Source organism: Piliocolobus tephrosceles, chromosome 2 (assembly GCF_002776525.5).
Source record: "Piliocolobus tephrosceles isolate RC106 chromosome 2, ASM277652v3, whole genome shotgun sequence".
Lineage (NCBI taxonomy): Eukaryota > Metazoa > Chordata > Mammalia > Primates > Cercopithecidae > Piliocolobus > Piliocolobus tephrosceles.
In genome coordinates this window covers 112,624,145-112,639,863 of record NC_045435.1, presented here as the reverse complement: position 1 = coordinate 112,639,863, position 15,719 = coordinate 112,624,145, and the positions used below count along the sequence as shown (strand labels likewise).

Genomic DNA, 15,719 nt, shown 5'->3' with positions numbered 1-15,719 from the left:
CTACAATCAGAAAAACAGAAAATAAAAAGTGTTGGTGAGGATGTATAGTTGAAACTCTTTGCACTGTTGGTGGGAATGTAAAATGGTGCAGCCACTGTGGAAAACACTATCGTAGTTCCACAAAAATAAAAATAGAATTGCCATATGATCTAGCAATTCAAATTCCTGGTTATGGATCCAAAATAAGTGAAAAAAGAGTCTCAGAAAGATATTTGTACACCCATGCTCACAGGTGCATTATTTATAATAGCTAAAACATAGAAGCAGTCCAAATGTCCATCAAAGTGTTAAAGTAGGCTATTGGCTGACAGTTAAAATGAATTCCCTGTGGCTGAGGCACTCTGTGTTAAAATAGAGCAAGGTGACCATAGCTGAGTGAAGGAATAGCCATGTACTCTTTGTTCTTAGAAAGAGGCTGTAAAAGTGTCACAGAGCCTTTCTTTTTGCAATCAAGCCAAACCAGTTCCTGTTATTGGAACCGAGATAACCTGCAGCTGGAAGTTCTCAAACTGACCACAAACAGATCACCTGAGGCCAGCCAAAAAAGAGACACTTGTGATATCTTGCTTAGTTTATCCAGTCCAAACCTGGCACCTGATTTCCACCCTACCCTCATCCTGTCGTTTTTGCCTTTATATAATCTCCTGCTCTCTGACCCCTCCTTGAGGCACACTTTCAATCTACACCAGACACTACATCTTCCCAATCCACAGATTGCGTTTAGAAAATAAATTTCTCCTTTGATTCCACAGACATAATTGGTCTTTTGTTAACAGAAGGATGAATGGATAATCAATATGTGGTACAGGGGAGCTAATTGTTTAATGGGTACGGAGTTTCAGTTTTATAAGATGAAAAGAGTTCTAAAGGTAGATGCTGGTGATGTATGCACAATAATTATGAATATTTAATATCACTGAACTATATACTTAAAAATTGTTGACGATAAATTTTATGTTGTATTTTACCACAATAAAAAATGGAAAAAAGGACTTTCAAAAGTAATGTTTAATTACCTAAGAATGTCTAGTTGTTTCCAAAAATTAAAAACATAGGGTGACCACTCTTAAACCCACCTCAAATATCTAAAAAGGGTAGAGTGCTATGGATTTGAATAGTTTCAAGTAGAGCTCTTCTAAAATATGTACATCAGTTTTCATAAACACATACACATGGTTGACAGGAAAAAAACACGAATTTGCATCTTTTGTTTGTTTTTTGTTTTTGGTGAGTTCTATCTTCCCTATTACTGTTTTTATTATTTAGTTTTTAAATTTTAAACATTTTTTACATTTCAGTAGTTTCAGGGATACAAGTGGTCTTTGATTACATGGATGAATTGTATAGTGCTAAAGTTTAGGATTGTAGCGCACCTGTCACTCAAGGATTGTACATTGCACTCAACAGATTATCTTTCATTGCTTACCCTCCTTCTTCTCTCCCCTCCCTGAGTCTCCAATATCAATTATATCACTCGGTATGCCTTTGCTTATCCATAACTTAGGTCCAACTTTCAAGTGAGAATATATATCTGGTTTTCAATTCCCGAGTTACTTAACTTAGAATAATGGCCTCCAGTTCCATTCAAGTTGCTGCAAAAGACAATGTTTCACTCTTTTTTACAGCTGAGTAGTATCCCATGGAATGTGTGTGTCTGTGTGTATTCATACATACATATATACAGACATGTATATTATATGTATATATGTGTGTGTATATATGTGTGTGTTTGTGTATATATACATATAAAAAATATATATAATGTATGACATTTCATTGGTTGGCAGTTAGGTTGAAGAGTCTGCATTTTTTAAGACTGTCCCCTCTTAATAAGCTGGGTTATTAAGTAATCTTGCAATACACTGTTGTCAGCTAAAGCTCAAATTTGGCTTGGCAACCACACTTTAGCTTTGACACAGTCTTTAGAGGAATTCCTGAAATTAGTTTCCAAAACTATAAATTTGCTGAGGCTATTTGGCTGCTTAACTATTGTGTCTTTTTATGCAGTGATTTAGCAACAGGTAATGTAACGATGTGGCAGGGAATCCTCACTACCCTGAGGTTTTATATTAAAGAGAAAAATATCTTTTGAAATCCAAACAATTTTTTCCAATATAATCGTCTATGAAATGTTAAATGAAAATCAAATTAGCAAACTAGGGTTAAATTCAATTGTATATGAGGCACTTGTGATATCATCAAATTGGTATAATTTAATTATAACTTATACTCTATAAAACACCTGGAAAAGCCAATCACTAATAAAATATTAACTTGTTATTTAAATTATTAACATTAATGAATGATGGATTTAAGTGATTTAAAAGCAAACACTTATTACTCACAATCTGCCTTTGGATAAATTCACATGCAAAACCTGAGTCAAGATTCAGTTTACGGAATGCCAACTTCAACAAAAAATTGCACCCAAGGGGATTCAGGTGATCGAGGTTTTATGCGCACACACAAAACAAGTGATACATGTTTTTGTCTCCAATTAAGATGAAGGGAATTTTCTTCTTTGCCCACAGTGTTTCACACAAGGTAAGCTTTTCATCTGATCTGACCAGATCCTCTCAGTTCCCAGCTTTAGTTTGTATTGCCTATTTGTTTAAGGCAAGTCACAGACATTCATTTTACAGCCCACAGTTGAAAGGTTCCCCTTAGAAAAGCTTCCTAATCTCTTTCTCTCTTTTCTGGGCCTTGGTTTGTTTTCTTGCTCCTTTCAGGTTAAAGGTTTCCCAGCATTTAAGATTTTATCTTTTTTTGGTTTCACATTAATAAAGGTTTAATGATAATCTGTTTGCCTCAGCCTGAAGGCTTAGCAAAACTGAAACAAAGGAAAAGGGATTCTTATCTTACTTAATGGTTTTTTGCTTGAGCAAAAATTATCCCTTCAGAAATTCTGCTTCTACAAAAGTCTTTCTTTAGAAGTTGCCAAAAGAAGAACTTTCATGTCTTTTACCCTGAAGAAGGCCTCCTAAGAAAAAGCAAATCATTACAAGAATCTGAAAGAGTTTTTTAATTTTTATTTTTTCCTCTTTTTTGAAGGTCTGGCTGGTGGAGGGAGGTCCCCATTTTTCTTTATAGGATAGGAAACTTTCCTCCCGTCTTTGGTTCTTACGGTAATTAAGGAATAGAACTGTTTCTGATTTCTAGTCCATTCCCTTTCACTCGAGTTGTATTATTTTCTTGTTTGTCTAAAAAAACTGATTTCACATCTGCCAACTACCCTCATTCTCATCAAAACTTCAGCTGAAAAACGTTTCTTTCACAAAGCTTTACTCTCTTAGAGAGGCCTAGCTGAAATTCCTTCCATTCTTTCGTTTGAATTAAAAGCATCTTTCCTGTAGGCAGTTCCACTGTAAAAAATCATATTATAAAAGTAGATAAAAAACAATACGGTGAAAGTAGAAACATAGGGGAGGGAAAATGAAAGGGGGAGAAATGGTGGCGTGTTTTGGAATCTGTAACTGTAAGCTCATGGTAGGTGGATACTCGTACATTAAGTAACTAGTTTGGCTTTTATTTTTAAGTTCACTTTTCAAATCTTTATTCACATTCCTTTCTTCTAAAATTGACAGAGGTACAGAAGGCAACATCACACTGTAAAACTAACCAGAAAACGTCCATCTGGCATGCCTTTCAGGAATCCAGCCCACTAATATTTGCTAAGGGTTTCATGACTCAACTCTCCAAGATGCCGCACAAGGAAGAATTTCCACATTTTGCAGAACTGCCAAATCTCATTAACTGGAGCAAAGGCTCCTCATTTGGGGCTCATTTTTAGACAGTTGTTTGTTTGTTTATATACTGTAAAAATCTCCCTCAGCGGATGGAGTTTGTCATGCATTTCTAAACAGTGAGTAAACATATTCTTCCACCCCCTCCTGGCAAGACACGCTTCAGCCTTTTGGCCACTGAGCCTAGTTGAATTTCTCTCTCCTTCCTTCCTCCTCCCCTCTTCCCACGCAGCCTAGTTTTATTCTTCCTTCCTTGGTTTTATGTCTTCCTCTTCCTCCCTCTTTTTCTTCCTTCCCTACCTTCAGCCACATCTTTCGGCCTCATTTGTTCCTTGGAGGTTTTATTCTCCCCTCTTCCTCTATTCTTTCCTCCTTCCCTCTTCTTCCCTCCCTCGCTTCAGCTACTTAGCCTCATTTGTTCCTTCCAGGCTCCGCTTTCTTCTCTTCCATTGGTAATTTGTCTAATTTACTCCACTTGAAAAAAGAAAAATCTTGCTTTATGTTTGTATCTTCTTCCCTTCAAAATTGTTCATCTAAGTTCTTTATTATCTCCTCCCTCCTATTTCAAAATAACAATTAACATTTAGCGAGTGCTAAGTGCGGGCAGGATGCCAAGCTCTCTCGCCATCTCTCTCTTGAGGGAGGTACCTTTATTATCCTGTTTCATGGATGAAAAACAAAAGCACGGAATTCAAGTAACTTGCATAAGTCACGAAGCTATAACCAGGAATTTGGCTCTGCAAGCATGCACTTTAAGAATTCTTTTAAAAGTTTTATTAGATTCAAAGACTAAGTATAAAATATATACACCTTATACACGAAATATATCTTTTGATGGGGCACCATGGCGGCAAGTTTCCAGTTTTGCCCATTAAAAAAATAAAAAAAACTCCTTCCCAATTTTTGAGGCTTCTGCCATTGAACACGGCTGCTCCTGGCCCCTCTTCCCACTTGGCTGGGCAAACGCCTCTTTTATTATGACTCAGCCCAGCCAGTTCCTTGCCAGGCTGCTGACGCTCCCGGCGGAGAGGACGGGGCCGTCGCTCGGGGGCGAGGGTTCGCGCCGGGGCTCGCGCCCGCTTCTCCCGCTTTACGGCTGCTGAAAACCCGCCCGGCCAGCAGCCGTACCGCAGACGAGCCCGCGCCTGTGCCCGCGCCGCTCAGGTAATCGGAGTCCTACTCTTTTCAAAGTTTTGACAAAACAAGCTCTGCGCTCTGAGGCGGCGCGGCCTCGGCCCAGCTGTCCGTGTCTCCTTGCTCCCCACGCTTACCCAGACTGGCGCCACTGCGCTGTTGGCCGCACCCGGGCGCGGGGCCCGGGGCGCCGACCCGTCGTGAAGTACCGGGGCCGGAGGGCGCCCGGCAGCCGGCGGGTTCTGAGCGAGTCCGCGGGGTGGCGCGCGGGGCACCTGGCTCCGGCAGTCCGCGGGCCGCGCTGGCCAAAGGAGCTCCCACCCTGCTCCAAGGCCCCCGCCCACCTCCCGAAGCAGCTAATCTTAGGAGAGGAGCGTAGCAACTCCCGAATACCCGCTTCTGATACGTTCACACACGTATGCAGTGCACGCGGGCCCGGCAGCCCGACAGGGCGCGCGCTAGCGGAGCGCAGGTAAAGAGCTGCGCCGCGGACCCGCGCGTTCGAGATGGCGCGCAGCACAATTCCGCCCCATAGCGTGGAATGCCGCTCCAGAGGATGCGCAGGATGGTTCTCTCAAGGAAGTTTATGAGAAGCCATAGAAAGCGCAGCCTGGGATCAGAGCATGCGCTGCTGTTTCTACCGTAGCGTCTGGCTTACTGCATTTGCCCTACAGTTGCATTGCTTCATAGCTCGTCCTCCCTATTTTCCCCCACATTGTTTGCTGCTTTTTTATTTTATTTTTTCATTTTTCCTTTGTATTGCGTCTCTTGGTGCCTTGTATTCTTTTCTCTTCACTTTTAGAATAGCAATAGAATAACATACAGTAGCCTTTACATTTCAACCTATGGTCCTTAAGCTGTCTTTACTTACTAGGGCTTGCATCCTGAGGAGTGTAAAGGATTAATTGTGGATTAAGCTGCTGTACTGAAAGTTGTGCTGCAGTTATCCCTGCAGAACAGAGAAGATAGACTTTTTTTTTTTTTTTTTTTTTTAAACCACTCTAGAACGTTAAGATAATGGTGTCGCTTCTGTTGAAGGAATATAACTTGAGAAACATTAAAAATTATGTGATAGGATCCTGTAGTGTTCGCCCCAGTGAGTTTAATTTGATAACGGTTCTTTGTCATCTATGAGTTAGATTCTGTGCCAACTGGTGACAGGTTAAGAGACAAGAGATTCCGTTCCTGCCCTCAGGAGAAGGGACCATGGTGAGCACTGATGTAATGCTACAAAGTGCTCTGGGAGAATGAGGGAGGAAAAACTTAAAAGGAAGAGTTGGGTTTTAAACTGTATTTTTGATATTTAGGTAGAATTTTCACCATTTCTTCCCACACCTCAATAATTCTTAATGAAAAGGGGAATTATTTCAACAATACTTTTCACCTTTAACTTTTTAGAGATTTTTTTTCTCCTTTACAATCGGCAGTAATGTCTGATCTCAAGACTTATGGGAAGTGTAAAAGTAACACCTCTTAATAAGAATGACGTAATGCATTCCTAATACCACACAGAGTATTAAAGACTTTTAATATAGGACGACTAACAAGAATGAAATGTAATTTATTAATTGCTTACATAAAGCATTGTCATATTTATGTGGAGCACTCAATACTTATTAGTCAACAATTGTTTATTGATTGCTTACTACGTGCCAAGCAGTGTTCTTGACACTGGAATAAAGCAAAGAAGAAACCTGCCTTCTTGGAATATACATTCTAGTGGAGGGAGACAGTATTAGTATTTTAGAAAAATATAAAGTGAAACCATAATAAGTGCTATGGAGTTATTACATAAAGCAAGAAAGAGTGTGTGTGTGTTTGGTAATTTAAAATAGAATTTTAATGGAAGTCCTCTGGAGAAGGTGACATTTCAGTAGACTTGAAGCAGTTGAGGGAGTGAGCCATATGATATTTGGAGCAAGAGCTTTCCAGGCACAGAGAAATATCAAGTGCAGAGGCCGGATATATTGCTGTGTTCAAGGATCAGCAAAGAAGCTTGTGTAGCTGATGTGGAATGGAGGATAGAGGAGAAGTAGGATATGGGATTTTAAATGTCATAGGGGCCGGATAGTACTACATGGTCTGCTAAGCTATTGTAATGATAACCTTTACTTGAAGCCATTTGGACGCCATTGGAGCCTTTTGACTAGAGGAATGATATGATCTAATACATCTGTTTGACACCATTACTCTGCCTACTGTGTTGAGAACAGACTGAAGAAAGCAAGGATAGAAGCAGGGATAACAGGCTATTATAATTCATGTGACAGATCTTGGTGGCTTAGAGTAGGATGATAGCAGTGGAGGTGGTGAGTAGTTCAGATTCTGTATATATATTTTGAGGTGTATTCCTCAGGGTTAGGTGAGAGATAGGATATGAAATGTGAGAGCAAAAGAAATTAAGGAGAATGTAATTGCCTAAGCAACTGAAAAGATAGAGTTTCTGTTAACTGAGATTGGAAGGAATAGGAAGAAGATGTGGTAATTAGGATTAAGAATCTAGATTTGGATATGTTAGGTGTTAGATGGGTTTTAGATATTCAAATGGAAATGTCAAACAGGCAGTTAGTTGGAAGACCAAGCTAATGGCATACACTTAGGACTCTTCACCATATAGCGGGTTGTAAAGGCAAAGCGACTGAATGAATTCATCAAAGTGTGTGAGTTTAGAATATTGAAGATGATCAGAGACCAGACTTTACGTCATAAAATCTGGTACATAATGGTGTATGTCAGCATTATGAGATGAGGAGAAACCAGAAAAGGAGTCTGAAAAACAGCTGCATTCCAGGTAAAAGGGAAAGCAGGAGATTATGGAATCCTGGAAATGTTTCAAGAAGTAGAGGGCTGGTCACCTGTTTTAAAGATGAGGATTGAGAATTAGCAAAGGAAATCATTGATGACCATGATGTTGGCAGTTTTCATGGAGGATGTAGGCATGAAAGCTTGTTTATAATGTGTTTGACAGAGTAGAAGGAGAGACACTGAAGAAGGTGATGGTATACATCTCTTGAATATTTTTATTGAAAAGGGAGGGAGGAAATGGAGCGTTAGTTGCAGGACCAGATGATGTAAAGAGAGCTTTTAAAGTGTATGAAACAGTGGAATGTTGTGATACTAATGAGAACAAGCCAATAGAGAGGAAAAAATTGATGATGCATGGCACAGAGGGGAGTAGTGTTCATGAGGAGATGAGAAAGCATACATGTATATAACAAGAGAGGCTATCTGTTGCTAGAGTTATGAGCTATTTACCTAGAATTAATGAGAGAAGGAAAAGTGTGTGGGCCCAGATGGAGGTGGGGAATGTGAATGTTCTGTTTGAATCCCTGCTCTTTTCTCATTGTTTATGAGAGCCAGTTGTGGTACATGAGAAATTTGCAGGAATCATTACCATTTTTCCCATTTGGTCAGGATTATTTGATGAAAGAATACTTTGAGATTCTGAGAATTGCTTGAAACAGAAAACTTTGTGCATTGTTGAGGGCAGAAAGGGGGGATTTCTACCTTGAGCTTTGCTTAGGAGAAGACTTAAAGAGAAAGTTGAGATTGCAAGATAAAAGGGGAAAAGGAGGAAATAAGGTAAACTAAATCATATGATGAAACCTGAGAAGGGATCTGATGAGGAAGTTAGCAACATTGAATCTCACCTCCGGTGGAGCAGATAACTACAGTAAAGTTCTAAGAACATTACCCTTATTATCAAACAAACCCTTTTCTGTTTAAGTACCAAGTGTGATCAAATGGAGAACAGCGTTATCACCAGTGGTCAGCCTAATTATAGAAAGGTGGTGTTAAATCTTGGAAGATACGTTAGCTAGGATTAGATTTCAGATTGGATTTTGAAAATGTAAAAAATGATGATTGGCAACAAATATCATTTGAAAATGATATGAAAAAGACTGGATTGGCAACAAATAGGTTGTAGATGTATGGTGCGATTTTGGCAACATTACTCGTAGATATTGAGCAATTTGACAAGATGAAGAGAATTGTTAGAGTTGGAAATGGAACCTTGTTTGAGATGATTTTTTTTTCCAGTTATTTAGGTACCATTTGTTTCTTGAATTCTTACTATAAAACAGGGTTCTGCATAAAGTCTTCGCAGGGGATGGTGATAACCAGTATGTAAATGACATGATCTCTGCCCTCAATTTACCATTTTTAGTAGAGTGAAGAGAAGGGAATATATGTAAATATTGCAATACAATTGATAAATGCCTTATGAAGAGGACTGAATGCTTTTAGGTTGTTAGGTTTCCAAACATTTTTCTTTTATTATGGAAATTATCAGATACACAAAGGTAGCATAGTATAATGAACCCCAGTATACTGAGGAGTATGTCTCGTTAGTATATTTCATGATTGGTACAAAAGATTAGGAGTTAGGGGCGTAGAATTGTAGTCCCAGTTATGTTCCCAGGTAGTTTTGTGCCCATGTCTTTCCTGGCCTTCAGTTTTTTACTGGAAAATGAGGTAGCTCAAGATCATTTTTAAGGCTTCCTACAGTTCAAAAATATTATGATTGTGTACTTTTTTTACATGGTACATTCAAAGAAATAGATGAGAGAGTTATATAGGAGAACTAAGTTTGTTAAGGGAAAAATTAAGCTCCCCTTCTGCCTCTCTTTCCACACACATATATAACTATTAGATGTCATCAGCATGCACATAGGATGTAACTATAAAATTAATGTGATTTACTTTTATGTATAATTTATTAAAATCTATAGTGATATTTAGTATGTACGTAGTAAAATATATGATCTTATGTTTGTGTGTTTTCTATTTGTGTAACAGAGTAGATATTTTTTCCCTTTTTTTTTTTTTTTTTTTTTTTTTTGAGACCGAGTCTCGCTCTGTCGCCCAGGCTGGAGTGCAGTGGCTGGATCTCAGCTCACTGCAAGCTCCGCCTCCCGGGTTTACGCCATTCTCCTGCCTCAGCCTCCCGAGTAGCTGGGACTACAGGCGCCGCCACCTCGCCCGGCTAGTTTTTTGTATTTTTAGTAGAGACGGGGTTTCACTGTCTTAGCCAGGATGGTCTCGATCTCCTGACCTCATGATCCGCCCGTCTCAGCCTCCCAAAGTGCTGGGATTACAGGCTTGAGCCACCGTGCCCGGCCTATTTTTTCCGTTTGAGCCAAAAAACATGCAATTGTATGAGAAGTGAGTCTTGATGAAGTCCTTGACCTCTTTGATGTGCTCTGACCTGCATTGTGTCTCATTTTTTGTTTGTTTTACCAAACAAAATTTGATTCATTGCTTAATTTGCTTGCCAGTTAAAAGCAAACAGTATTCCTGAAATCAGGGTTTTCTGTTTTGCACTGTTGCATGGGATATTGATGTCAGACAAAATTGTAATTTAATAGTTTTGACATTTTGATCTGAGCAGTTCAGATAAGAAAGGTGATTTATCTTGCCTAGAAACCTCGTGTTTTGAGCTCAGCATGAGTTTTCCCTAACTGCTTGTTTATAAATGTGGTTTCTAAAAAATTAGACTTTCATCATATTGGGAATTTATGCTCTGGGTATTAATTACCAAGGTACAATTTGATAGGAATATACTAGAGATATTTTAATTTTTAGATGGTCAGTCATGAAAAACTTTAGAAGTGCTATGAATCCTTTAAAACAGTGAAAATGTCATACTTTCAAACTTATTTTCATTGTATTTAGTATCACATGTGAAATTTTAAAGTAGTATACAAATAGCTTTTTGCTTTTTTACAATCTTGGTACATAAAATTACTCATGAACTTCTTTAGTTTTAGGATATTATTTATTATATTGGTCAAAACTTATAGTTTGCATAGTCTGTGCTTTTTACTCCTGTGCATCAAGTACAATTATCATTGGGGATAACGTCACTTCAAATAATGCATCCCTAAGTGATCATAATATCTCTTTAAATTGTGTGTGTGTGTGTGTGTATTTTCATTTTAGTTTAATATGATACTCAGTAATTTGACAGTTTCTTGGGGCATCCAGTTCTAACAAGCCCTGTATCCTAGTCTCCACCTGGGAGCAGAGGCCATTCATGTTTTTGGAATCAAACCTATAACATATTTCCTGCATGGTTATAGAACTTTCACAGTACTCAAACCAAAGTGAACATCTTCTGGGGCACTGTAACACTTTTTTGAAATGCTGGTTGTACAAGCCAGCTTGACATTTTTGATCACCTTCAGGTGATAAAAGCCTTTTTTCCTGTCTTCTTGGATGGAGAGATCTGATGAAAAGATGAAGATAGGAACAACCTTAAGAAACCTTGTGGTTCTGGACCCCCTTTTTGTATTTAATTTTCCTCGAGTTATGGAAAACTTTAAAAATAAGAACAAGGTATTTTCAAGTAAAATGACTACTAATTATGCAGGAAACCTACTCTTGTCTTTATATGTGTGTGAAAATATTGTGTTACTGGCACTTGTTGAGATAAGACAGAATGTGAGAGATCTTAGAGAGGCTCTTTTTACAGGAGTTACATAATTCCTACATCAGCCTTTTTGTAGTATGTCATAGTTTGAATATAGAGTGCCAGCAGTCATCTGTCTTCCAAGAATTTTTTCAAAGAGGCCCTAGTCTCTAGGGAATTAGTGGCTCCCTCAGAATAGGCCAGTCTGAATGATTTGTAAATTAACACTCAGGAGCTGGAAAACAAGATGATGCTTCTCTAACTGGGGTACTCTGAGCTATGTTAGAGGGCTCTAACCCATAGATAAATATGGCCATCTTTTTTTTAAAAAACTTATTGCTATATTTTGGAAAAAAGCAGTTAAATAACTGGTAAATTAAACGTTCAGAACCACTATTGAATGTGAATATGACATCCAATGCAAAATACATGATTTTAAAAACCAAAGTAGTTTCTTACTTGTAGTAGGTTTCCATAGACTATATTTTCTGACCCCAGGAAAGGATATAGATTGGCATAAAGGTAGATAGTTTGTTAAACTTAACATTAATCAAAATACTGATTATTGCTTTTATCTATCTGCTTTGGTTTAGTTTGCCTTCCTGGTATTTACCCACACTGATCTTTTACATTTCTGGGAAAAGTTTCCCTCTTTATTTTCCTCTGGCATTGAGATATGATTTCTGTGAGGAGCTCCATTTCCCTCTTCTCATTTTTTTTTTTGCTTTTTATTTTGAAGTTATTGATCTACAGGAATTTGCCAGAATGATATGAAAAGGCACTGTCTTACACTTTAACCAGTTTCCTCCACTGGCTACATCTTCCTAACTATAGTACAATATAAAAACCAGGAAATTGACATTGATACAATGTGTGTGTATAGTTCTGTGTCATTTCATCTCATATGTAGATGCATGTAATCATCACCATAATCAAGATATAAAGCTATTTCATCACCACAAATATCCTTCTTACAGTACCTTCTAAAAGAGGGACTGAAAGAATCAGAGGTGTTTACTTTAGCAAAGGAATTTTGCACTTTGTTCTAAGTTTTGTAGTTTTTATGCAAATGATAGATCTTTTTGTATTTTGAATCATGAAAGAGAAAGATGAAATACTGATTTATCTTCACAATGGAGGAGAATGTTACCAAAATGCCAGGGATTCAGTCTAGATTCTATTGCTCACTGCACAGAAAGCCAATCAATGAGATAAGTATTGCCAGGGAAGAAGGCTTTAATCAGGTGCTGCACCTGAGGAGATGGGATATCAGTATCAAATATCTTCCCTGACTAAAATAGCAGAAAAGAAGTATAACTATGTGTGGGAAAACAGGAATTAGGCAGGAATAAGGAAGAGAAGTTGGTCAGCAGGAAGCAGGTAGTCCGTTCAGGCAATCATGATGAGTGAGAGGTCTGGCGTCTTATTGTCCGGATGTAGTGATGTGGTAAGTTTTGGTTTTTCTTGCTACTGTCTGGGAAGCCTGAGGGTTGGTTTCCTGAGAAACGAACTCAGATAAGACAGTTAACTTTCTCAAGTTTTAAGATGGGGTGGATCAATATCTATGTTAATTCAAAGAAACCATAAACATCAGTTCTATAGGACAATTGGATTGGTTTCAAGAGCTTAAATAGTTGTTATAACAGATACTGTCATCTGTGAAATAAGTTCTTGAAGGCTCAGTTTCAAATTGTCAAGAACTTTGATAATTCGAAGGTTAGACATTGATGTGCTTGAAGAATAAATAGGACCAGTTGATATGATGCAGTCTTATCCATCTGTGTGACCAATCTTTGTGTATGTGCTGGAATTAGCCAAATAAAACTTTAACAAGAAAATGGTGGAGCAAATAGACGGGTCTTGTTGAACTTCCTAAGTATCCACACAGTTTTCTAGCTTCTTGTGAAACCTAGAATTGGAGGAAGACAAAACAAAAAACATTTCAGCATTAACAAAAGCACTATTAATGATATTGTGCCACATTTAATTTTATAGATGTTAATGTCTTTAACACCTACATTAAGATCATTTATTTTATTTAACCAATATTACATGAGGATAATTATTAGTAGTGTCTGAGAAATCCTTCTTGATATATTTTTCTCAGAAATGTTTCCAGACAATTTGATCCAAGATTTTAGTCCCATGTATTACATAGACAGTATAAATGTATTGTCAAAGTACAGTTTACATGTATCTTAGTTTTAATAGTTTACAAGATATTTCTAGTTTATTTGAAAATTTATGATTTATGTATATGTGAAATAGGTATCTTCTATCTTTTTATTTTTGCTGTACAGCAATGCATTAAAGTCTGTTTGGAAATTTGGAGATAATGTTGAAATTTTATACTCTAATAGTCATAGCCACTTTTTCATTAGTCCTTCTCTATTCTTTTTAGGTTACCTGAATAAAGCAAAGAATTCCTACCTCTCTTAGTTTTTTTCCACTAACTAAATGTTCCACATGATATTGTTATTGTAATGATATTTAAACATTAATTCCGGATCATTGTCATCTTCATTATATATGTCTTACCAATTTTTGAAAGTTAAAGCATATATATATACACACACATATATATATACACACACATATATATATATAATTGCTTTCATTTGCTATACTCATTTTGAGTTGAGTACATAGGAAGGGCAAGGCAGAAAGTGAGTGTTTTTATGTTTTCAGATTTAGTTGATCCCACCACTCAAAAAAAATGTGAATTTATTACCAAAACACCAAAGGTTTTGTCTAGGTCCTGCTGCTTGCCACATAGAAAGCCAATCACTGAGACAATGAGTATTGTCAGCAGAAAGCCTTTAATTAGGTGCTGCACCTGAGGATATAGAAGATCAGTCTTAAATCCTTCTCTCTGACCAACTGAAATTAGGGGTTTATATAGTAGAGAAGAAATGTAACCATGTGTGGGAAAATAGGAATTAGGGAGGTGTAAGGAAGAGGAGTTGGTTCATAGGAAGCAGGTGGTTGCCAAGGCAATTATTGTAGGTGAGTGGTCTGACATCTCATTGTCCAGATACAGTGATCTGGTGAGTTTCAGATTTTTGCTACTCTTCGGAAGGCTTGATGGTTGGTTTCCTGAGAAAGGAACTCAGATAGAACAAATGTAATTTTCTCAAGTTTCAAGACTGAGAGAGTCTGGGCGTGGTGGCTCATGCCTGTAATCCCAGCACTTTGGGAGGCTGAGGTGGGTGGATCATGAGATCAGGAGTTCAAGACCAGCCTGGTCAACATGGTGAAACCCCATCTCTAAGTACAAAAATTAACCAGGTGTGGTGGCAGGTGCCTGTATTCCCAGCTACTTTGGAGCCTGAGGCAGGAGAATCACTTGAACCTGGGCAGCAGAGGTTGTAGTGAGCTGAGATTGTGCCATTGCACTCCAGCCTGAGCAACAGAATGAGACTCTGTCTCAAAAAAATAAATAAATAATAAATAAAAAGACTGGGAGGGTCAATTTTTATGTTTAACATACAGAAACTGTAAACATCAGTTCCATGAGACAATTGAGTCAATTTTAAATGTTTTTCCAAAATTTTAAATTTTACTTAGAATGAAAAAATAAATTTATTTTAATAGTTATTAATCTTGGACATTTTTAAGAGTAACACAGAAACTTCAATTGTGTTTGTACGGAAAGGGTTGCCTGACTTTTACTTTCAATGAGAATAACATGGTATGATGACATATGTCTCTATCCTCTGTATGAATGTCAATTTGGGGTATGTCTGTGGATCCTGTAAGTACTGAAGGTTTAATTTATTGCTAATATTAGAGACAATGATGGTGATATTCAAGTGACTTACCATTACCAATTCTTTCCTGGAATGGAGAACTTTCCTCTTGATTTCATTGCTGCCTGATTTATATCTTTTAAAAAGGCAGCTGTTCTTTTATTTGCTCAGTATCAAATATAAAAATCAGATTGTGTGGTTTCTCATATAATTGTTATGAAGAATTCAATTTTAAAGCAAGGAGAAAACTACATAATAGAAACTTGATATGTTTGTATTATAATCTAGGCATTTTCTTAACATGTATCCAATTTGAACAGCTCTAAGCATTTTTATAATAAAAACACCCATCACATTGTGTTCAGGACAAAATAATTACAAAACCTGTAAATTAATGTTTGGTTAAAAAAGGATTTGCCATTATACTAGTCTCTGTATCTGATTGTTTAAAGACATTGCTCTTACTCATGTGCCTTCTTTTGGTTTACATACTTTTTGGAGGTACTGAAAAATAATCCTTTATACATTTTACAAAACACATTTTGACTAGATAGCTCTTCCTTCTCTTATATCTTACAAGATAGCTTTTTTTTTTTTTTTTTTTTTTTGGGGGGGGGCGCCTCCCCTCCCCCCCCAGGGTGCAGGGTGGCGGCGCGTCCTCCCCCCCCCGCCCCCCCCCCC

General features: G+C 37.7%; 1 long non-coding RNA gene across 1 annotated transcript in view; it reads left to right on the top strand.

Annotated features, from left to right (window-relative positions):
* Window positions 1-2,433: 2,433 nt before the first annotated feature.
* LOC111521417 overlaps window positions 2,434-15,719 on the top strand; it is a 334,287-nt gene continuing 321,001 nt past the window's right edge. Inside the window, exon 1 of the long non-coding RNA XR_002724942.1 lies at window positions 2,434-2,544. This is a non-coding gene — a long non-coding RNA (uncharacterized LOC111521417). The remainder of the gene's footprint in view (window positions 2,545-15,719) is intronic.